This window comes from Varroa jacobsoni, unplaced genomic scaffold (assembly GCF_002532875.2).
Source record: "Varroa jacobsoni isolate VJ856 unplaced genomic scaffold, vjacob_1.0 scaffold_215, whole genome shotgun sequence".
NCBI lineage: Eukaryota > Metazoa > Arthropoda > Arachnida > Mesostigmata > Varroidae > Varroa > Varroa jacobsoni.
The window spans coordinates 72,045-81,526 of NW_019213117.1; the positions used below are offsets into that span (position 1 = coordinate 72,045).

General features: G+C 36.6%; 1 protein-coding gene and 1 long non-coding RNA gene across 3 annotated transcripts in view; one reads left to right on the plus strand and one right to left on the minus strand.

Annotated features, from left to right (window-relative positions):
* The window catches only part of LOC111273699 (polypeptide N-acetylgalactosaminyltransferase 13), a 48,767-nt gene that overhangs the window by 5,792 nt on the left and 33,493 nt on the right, over positions 1-9,482 (plus strand). The window lies entirely within an intron of this gene.
* LOC111273697 (uncharacterized) overlaps positions 1,603-9,482 on the minus strand; it is a 40,459-nt gene continuing 32,579 nt past the window's right edge. The window contains exons 2-3 of one of the 2 annotated variants that reach the window (XR_015316038.1): positions 2,028-2,109; positions 1,603-1,760 (exon numbers count right to left, since the gene is read on the minus strand). This is a non-coding gene — a long non-coding RNA (uncharacterized LOC111273697). Of the gene's footprint in view, positions 2,110-9,482 lie in introns of both variants that reach the window. The other variant, XR_015316037.1, reaches the window with a different exon arrangement.

Sequence of the window (9,482 nt, forward strand, 5' to 3'; positions counted from 1 at the left end):
GAGCAACGAGAGTGACAAACCAATGTTCCAAAAGCACTAGCAGAAGCAGTAGCTCTTCATCCCGAAAAGCTAGCTTCGACAAATATCGGCTAATGAACGTAATGGCTTTGTGTCAATAATTATCACCACAAGTCAGTAGTCCAAAGGAGGGTGATTTTGCAAACGACCTGTTCTGTGCGATGACGAGATCCATGCGGCTGACGAACGATTTTTGTCTAAACGAATGGTGCCATTTCTACCTTCACTAAAGAAGTTCCGTTACAGAAACATGTGATTTTATTTTGAATGTTTTTTTATTTATTATATATAATTTATTATTATTTTATAAATTTTGAATGAAAACTGGACTTTATGTCATCCTACCAACTTCGGGCCAAAACGAACATTAGAAGTTGAGAGGGCTGCGCATTCGAAAGGAATGGCCAAATATCAACCAATTTGAATAGAGACTCCTATTGCCATTCGGTCAAGATGGATATAGCCAAGAGTTTTCAACGCGCTAACAAAGCGGTTCGAGGCAATCGTGGACGGAAAAACGAGTTAGCTGTCCAAGCTTGTTCTGCTATCATCTCTGGCAAAGGGAGTATTTTCCTGTACTGGTAGTACTGGTTAACCAGTATCATTTTTTTTTTTTTTTATTTTTGGAATTGGGTTGTTCTGCAAGACTCTAACACACTTCAATGGCTCATAGCTATAAACTGAGTAAATTTATTTATTACCTTTAACATTTACTCTGTATGCAAACTATTTAGTAGACCTAACAATGTGATCCGTAAATTCAGACGGAATTGTCCAAAATTAACGAATTCTCATATGTATGTGCATTTGTGAGCTTTCGATTTGGTACGTAAGCACCCAGTGTAGTTCTTCTTCAATGTACTATTACGGGCTTCTTATATCTCTCCGAACTAGAACATCAGCTGAACTATTGAACACGAGAACACCTGAGAGATACCTGAAATTGCTTCGGCAGTGAAAGCGTCTCAAATGGTTACCTACCAGTAGTCATAAACGTTTCGTCTAATAATTAGCGATACAATCAAATTCATTGCTCTCCATGAGAATTAATTTCTTTATTTTGTTAGTTAATAATTGTCTGCCGGTAATCTATTGAGCAGACACATCACCGCTAGGCTAACGATAGGGCCCGATATTAAGCGGCATTGATACAGCAGGAAGGGGGAGCTGCATGAATAACATTGTTTTCTTGACTGGATAAATAATTTTTTATGATGGCTGCCTTTGGTCTTCTAGGGATAACATGAACCGTGAATGGAAGCATATATGCGTTCACTACTGTAGCTGTCTGCAATTCCTATTCAGTACTTTCCCATAACGAATTCTTTATTCACGTAAAATAACTGTGAGGTTGATGTCTCGAACGAGCTAGAAGCTTAGCTACTTCGATGCATTTTCACTTGAAAAGAAAAATATCGCTTAATTATTATTACTTTGAATGTTATTTGTTGTCTTTTTGGATAGCTTTGTGCTTTTAATAATACTTTTTTGGGACAATCATAAGGATGGCCAACAACAAAAACCGAATCGAGTTCGCCGAATATAATAGGACTATAAACACGAAACTCACGGAAGCACAAGCGATTGCCAGACGAAAGAAGTTATCCTTACGATGGTTTATTGATAACATGTTTGCATACTAAGCCAGCGGTCTGAAGTATTGATGAGTGGTAGTACCGGACGTTGAACTCGAGACATTTTCTATCGGATGATGCTCCAGTATGGAGGTTTTACATGCTATTCTGATCGTAACGTACAGGAAAGAACGAACGGTAAAAGTAGAAAGACCAAATATAGTTTTTTGCGAAGTTCGACTTGCTTTAACGGATAAGCTAGGATATACAGTATTAAAATCAGGACATTTGTAAAAAAAAGTTAGTGTGGAAACAGCAACATCTTCGATGACAAAAGAGCTCTAAATAACCGAATAACTATGTTAACTAAATGAAAAATTAATAGAAGGTAGAATAACGCCGGAAAGTACTACTTTAATGAGCGTTAATATACACCATTGCCTAAGGTGGATACTCCCAGAGTTTAATCCTTTGTGATTGCCGTTGTCCATTCCTATTTTATATTTGATAGTCGCACCTGAAAAAGCAAAACATAAAAAAATATCGGTAACGAAAGTGCTTTTGCTATCACTTAAATCTGCAGGACATTTCGTAAATTCTCTGCCGTTAAGTTAAAAAAATGCTAACAATCAATTTCTTCTGTTTGTAGCCAATAAAATCGCAATTAATGTCCCAGGTCAGATGATGGCAGTCAGATAGGAACAACTGCGCCACAACGGATAGCAAGTGAGGGGTTTGTTTATTGAACTATTAGATCGGGCTCGAGCGGGGTGTGTCATCACTTTATACCATTTCGGATACATCCGGTCCGTTTGTACCCTGGACCAGTGCGATGAACAGCCATCGCAAAGGGTTAAGGTTGCACGTGCGATAACAGAACAAAGAAGCGACTGTTTTACAACGATTAAGACAACAGAATATTTTTGAGATAAATCAACACAGTTATGTTTGTCCTATTGTCAGTATTAGTATCGCGGTGTTTTGCAATAAATAATGAATAGAAATGCAAGAGCCGATATACTGGAAATAAGCATAATGGCCATCATAGAAGCGATCCTTAATATGGACTCGTGTAAGGACCAAATAACGCTATATAGAGCAAATGATGAATAATTCATGTTTCTTTGCTCTTTATTTTCAACAAAAAGTTGTTTTAACTTGGAATTTTGGTCAATCACATGGAGGAGCGCGAATGGATCCGTAGTTTTTCAAACGTTGATATATAGCGTTCATTCATTCAAATTGTTCCTTGCGTCCTATGCTAATCTAAAGAGCAATGCGCTTACACTGAATTAGAAAATGTACGTTTTGTATCATTATTTAGAGATGCTTTTATACTTGCATTCACTACAGACTTGCTAGAGGCTTTTCGATAACTGTATATATGTACAATCTGTCTTTGTCAGATCAGTTTCAAATATGATCCTTCTTTCGAGGTGAAATGATCTTTTAATATTTCATAATGTATTTTTTGCTTACCAAGCAGGTGTAATCCTCAATATTTAATTTAATTTTTTTTTGTTTGGACTACATGTGAAGGTGATCGATATTAACTGAATTCACTTTACGTCGGTTTTAAACGACTACTCCTTTTTTAAGAACAGAAATATTATTGTTATCCTATAACGCCTTTGCATATCCTAAAGATAGCGTAAGATAGTCTTCGTCTACACCTGCACAAGCAGACGCATAGAAATCCTGATATTTCATCTATAATGTTGTCATGGTAAGATGACCGTTAAGTCGCGGTTTACGTGCAACCAAACAAGTGGATAACAACCGTCTTCATTGAAATTACCTCGAACATATTATTCTGCTTTTCTCGTTCAGGTGAGCCAATTCTCCTGATCAATAGCAAAACTTATCGTTAATTGTGAAAAGTATAAAGTTACAAGTAAATAAGGGTTTGCTATGGAATAGCATTTTTGTTGGGTTATTTGTGTCGATGAAATGGCCGGAAATAACGCTTACCAGACTTTTCGAGAACGAAGAGCAAACGTTTTTATAAGGTGGATTGCATTTTGGTTAACAGAAAAATAAATAGAATATAATACATATATGGACATTCAAGGAGAATACCCTGTGTAATGATACTTCAATTTCTGGGTCAGTGGGTTCGTAGACTACAACCACGTCGTAGTCAATTCCGCGTACCCCTATTTGCAACCAAGTGCATTTCGAATTACTAAGTTTCTAACGTCAGTTAATTTTGCATTTGCATTTCTTCTTTTTTCTTGTAATTCATTAATTATCTCAAATCGATTTCCCTGATAAAAAAAAATCTCAGCTTTATTAAGGGATGCTTTCGGCGCCTATAAATAAAAGTAATGGACTATGCCTAAGAAAAAACACCTACTCTCCATGAATATGAAATAGCACAGTAATTTTTCTAAGCGAAAAGTTAAATCTAGCTGAGAACTTTTTCACGTACTTTATAAGTTGGGTGATTTTTGTGGATATAGTAAAATGTAAATAGTTATTGTGTTTACCATTCATTTTGGGCCAAACTGATTTAGTTGTCGTCGCTGGAGATTGTTATCCTTATCACAGTCGATGCCAATTATCAGTGGTATGGGGATACTTTTACTCTAGCCAATAGCCAACAATGCTACTACGGCTGACGTTAAAATGTCGATTTAGTTGTTGAAGTTCTCTTTGTTCAGAGGCTGCTGAATCGGATTGCGTTGAGAGCAATCGGGGCCGTCAAGCATTACAAAATGTACAGATAAGAACGACGCGTATAACGTCCGCATTAATAACACCAAAGATATCGGTTAAGAACGTATGTCTATACGAAGAGGAATATCTCTTGATGAAGAAAACCTCGGGATCCATTGCCACAGTTTTTCCCTATTGGAAAAGTGAGACGTTCTTTGCGTGTAGCGCGTATCATATAATTACACCATTACCGTTATTTTTTAGTTGATTCACATGTTTGAAGAGGCATTATTGATACCTGCCAAAGGCATTTTAATTGATCTAATACGTGCGAATTTTACTAATTTAAAGTAAGTTGACAGCGTCAGCACGTGGATATATCACCATACTTATCTGCATAACTTGAATCTGATTTTGTATCGAATTACTATGTCAGTCGATTCGAATAACTTTCTGCTTATATTGTAACTTTAACATATTATTTATTTTATAAATTATCGATTTTAAAAATGCGTGCCTCGATTTCAAAGCCCAAGAAAAATTGCTTATAGATTAAAACGATGATAACAATCTTATCGGGCAAATCGGATGATTATTACGAAGAAGCAGAAAAGTGTGCAATCTCACGAATATATCTGACAACGTTGTAGATGTGGATCTGTCTGTTCTTTCGCATGCGGCCTATCTTTACAGAGTGATAAATATGGTAGACGGACAAAGAAATTTATTGAGGGCCCATTTTTGAAGAAAGACCTGAGTCTAATAAAACGAACGGTTAATGCTAAAAAAATAACATAGCCCAGAAAATAAGATAACTAAGATTACAGTGATGATATTTCAAACCGCTCGGCTTTCTTTACATTTGCAATGCTGCATCAGCACATGACGGAATAATACACAGAATGATGTGGTGCGAAAAAAAGTATCGTGAGTAAAAACAAATATATGCTGAAACTGGAAATAACGTATTTCGATTGATCTGTGTATTATAATTATGCCTACTAACGAAAAATTGCACGGGTTAAACGATAGAAATCCATTGAATTTCAGCATTATATCAGTACATTTTCTAATTTAATGACGAAACTGACTAACGCTTTGAATGGTATATTTTGTGCCGTTTGCCCTATGAAGTCTCATTTGTGCCGAAGACGATAGTAATATTCTTAGACGTATGCACACAGCTAACGTTGTTAGAATGTATTTTTTTAAATCAAGTTGTTTATCCTTGGTTTTCTCCGGCAGTTTATAAGTAAAGAAAAAAAATAAATAAAAAATAGCGATCAAGTTGGGGACCTAAGTGAATCCCAGCTATGTACGGGCACAACTTCGATTTCATTCTAACTGACAATTTGAATTAAATAGAAATTGTGACAGTTCCTGACAAATAGCGTTTACCCTAGTTCTCCACTAGGATATAAGCGGTAACCTCATGCGTTATCTGAACGCAGCCAATGATATCCGAAGTCAATTTCAGTACTTGTCATCTTGTAGTTATAGCAAGAAAATAATTTCGTTCATATTGCAAGATAAATTAATGTCTCGTTGAGAACACTGAAGTCTCGCTGCCAAATTGAATCGAAAGAACCTTGAAGCAATAGTTGCATCACATCAAACCACTCTCATAAGTTTTTTTTGGTCATTATTTGCGGATTTTTGCACTGCGATAGCTAGGTTTAAATCAGATCACCCGACTATCTCGAGGACTGTTTGTTCCCAGCAACCACACAAAGTAGATACATTTGCTCTCCATCTCGATGAGGGCAAAACATTCGAGCCGGTAAATTCGTATCTAGCGGCGATTTATAGATCAGCACTGGACATCACAAAGCTACTGCACTGAAACTTCTTGACACTGCCCTATAACCCTCCAAATGTAATGCGTTTTTACTAACTTGCCCAAGTCAGTTGATTGATTCAGTTTGTAGATAGTTAGCATTTGTTTTCTCGCTATTTTTAATGTTTTTTAAACAAATCAATAGCGTAAAAGCAATCGGAGGTTAGATAACTGCTACACATCACGATTTGCCGCCTCTACTAATCTGCAGGAATCTATTGCTTTTCAAATGTATTTGTTCTAGGCAGAACGTTAAGGAATATACGAATTATATTTATGACTGGAACACGCAAAAAACAGTAAAAACAATTAACAAGAAAGGCAAGGCAACAGAGGAAGTAGGTGTGTAGGAGTCGGTAATATGCGTGCCGAACGGGCGCGTCAATGCTGGCTACCAAGTTGCAGTTTCGACAAAAGCGCATGCGTCTGACATTATGATTTCGGTTGGCGGGTCAAGCATGATGGTTGAATGAAGAGGTGCCTCTACTAACCAGCGATGTCAGGGGCCGGGTTCATTCGAATGGAACAGACGCAATGACTAGGGTCGTGTCAAAAAACACTGCTATCACGACAATACCTGGAACTTCGACGGCGCTACGTTATGTCTCGTACTGAAATGGCAGCCTATCTATTCATCGAAAAACGGCTGGCAAAATTGCGATGCCATAAAACTATGCTCCTATTGAGTTTAATAATTAGCTAAGATGTCGACGTCTGTTATGTGATAGAAAAAAAAGCGAGACACACGAATAGAACCTTTCAGAAGGCCTCAGAGGCTTTCATCCTGACTCCATTGTTGGCGAACATTTCCTCTTTATCTTATTGGCTTTCTTTTTAGGTCGCGTGAGAGAATAATTACTCGGCGTATATCGAGTCTATGTAAAATCAGCTAGTGATTTTACTGTTAGAAAGCTGCCCTTTAATAAATTTTTATCGTTAGCAATATGCAGTACTAAACTAGATGAACTGCTCTATTATGCAGACACTTCACCTCTGCATTATCTTCGAAGAGGCAAAAATTTGCAGGCCAATAGGACACGCTAATGATTCGAAACAGACACGTACAATTGCTAATACCTTTTTATTACTGCTTTTCAGTAAACAAACCATGAAGCTGAGCTAAATTTGAATATTTAATAAGTAATAATATACAGCCAGTGCAACGCAAAGATTTTCTGCATCTAAACCGTCCTGTCGTAAAGTTTCAGAACATCTCGATATAATAAGGGACTACTGATCGTTTAGTAATGGAAAAAGAATTGAGAAATTCAATGAAAATGATAAAAAACGAATTTGAAAAGCGACACATCAGTCTCGCTGATTATTGCATTTAGGGTTAAATAGTAATTTTGTACATAAGTACAAGTGACAGCTATATGTGACATGATGGCTGTACCTGAAAAACGATCATCAATCAATTCGTTGTTTTTTCTTCGACGAGGTCGAAATGGTTAATCCGCTCTAAATCTACAAAAAGGAAAGGTCTTCCTAACGCTCCACTAAACATCGAGGCTCACATCCGGGGTGACAACTGAATGAATTAAGAAAGAGTTATTACGATTACAATGGAGGTAGTTGAGAAAAAAAACGACCACTTTGAAACGTCACAACCGCTTTGCGCAAGACAATCCTGCCTATTCTGCTCACTTGATTGGTAATAAGTTGACAGGTAATATGAAAAGTATGGCAAACCAAAGTTAGTTCATTTGACTATGAAGAAAGGTCAGGGAGAGACCATTCATTAATTCATTCTGTTGCGTATAAGTCAAAGAAGGAAGAGTCAAAAACCATTAGCTTTTACTATCCATTAATGTTAAAACATTTAACCTATATAATAGGCACACCAACGGAAAAGCTAGACCCATCTTCCATCTAACGATACCTCTTCCAGCGATCAGACTTACAACTTCGCCCGTAAAAAATGATGTGCATGCCACCCATGTGCTCATATCCGTCGTTTCATGCTTTGTCTGAGCGATGCTTTACGTTACGTCAAGTATCGGTTTTCTCATGGAATATAGATTCCTAGATAAATGCGTTTCATATATATATATATATATATAAATACTCTAATAATAAATCTCTTCGTTATTTATTTCGGGTGGACCAGCTAGCGGTCGACTTGTTTCGAAGATGATAAAAAAACTGACGAATCTTGGCAGTGATAGTCACTGGCCAGGTAAATCTCAACAGAGATGAGAATATTGGTTGATCCTAAATGTATGGTTGATTTAATGACTCAAAGAAGTGAAGATGCCCAAACAAATTGATCAGCTGTTTAGTTTTAAGACAGAAAAATCCCATAAGGTACTATCTACCCAGCCGCGCGAATATACTGTCAACAAATGATTAATTGCTATTTACAAAAAAGTGATAATTTAGAGACTCAATTAATCAACATACCATATAGCAAAGGTTAATGCGCCATAATGGGCATATTCATCCTTGACAAGCGGGAGTAATAAAACCCAATCGACGTAATTACAAAAATCTAAATTGAAATCAATTTCTTTCTTTTTCCAAATGCAGCTAAACTAAATGCAAAAAAACAAACTTAACCCTTAGTTTATTTTTTAATTAATATCATCTTATGTTAATTTAAGAGGCCATAACAAAAACACAATTTGCCTACATATTTTTTTGAATGCATTTTTTTAATGAGCATAACTCTTAGTGAATTAAAATAGGGACGTTAGCACACTAGTATTAGGTGCAGTATAGTAAAAAGACGTCCCACAAGTTATGTGAAGAAGTACATTTTCAAAAGCATCCAAGGAAGCCAGCGAGCCTATATATCAGGGTATCAGGACCGAAGCTGAACTATTCCAGAGTGAACTACGCCAGATCTGTACAGAAAATATTATATTACTCAGAAAGACAAAGACAGAAATATTGTGGTAGGCTTATCAAGGGTCAATGGCCGCGTAATATATAGTTGTATTGATACAGCTTGTATATATGTATTGACATTTTTCAGTTTAGATGGAAACCGTTAGTATAATTAAGGTTCGAGCTTTGTGCATTTTCTAATCGTCGATCAAAGATTCACCATGGCATCCAGATATTCGACTCCAGTGCCTAACCAAAACCTAGCAGAAAAATACAAAACGTTAAAGAAGATTAAAAAACATTTTAACCGCGGCTTTCTGAAATGCGCATGATGTGGTTCAGATCGATTAATTTGCCAGGGATTAGAAAACAAGAGAAGATCAACATTGATTTTCTCGTTCCTTTTGAAGCTCCGTTTTTCAAAAACAGGTTGATAAGGATGATGAAGACAAAGATACTCTTTGAGCATAACGAATAGCTTGCACTTTTATCACGATTACATTAAAAGGACTGAGGTTTGCCGTGGCGAAATAAACACCCTAGATGCAGAGAATAGGCCCTCATAT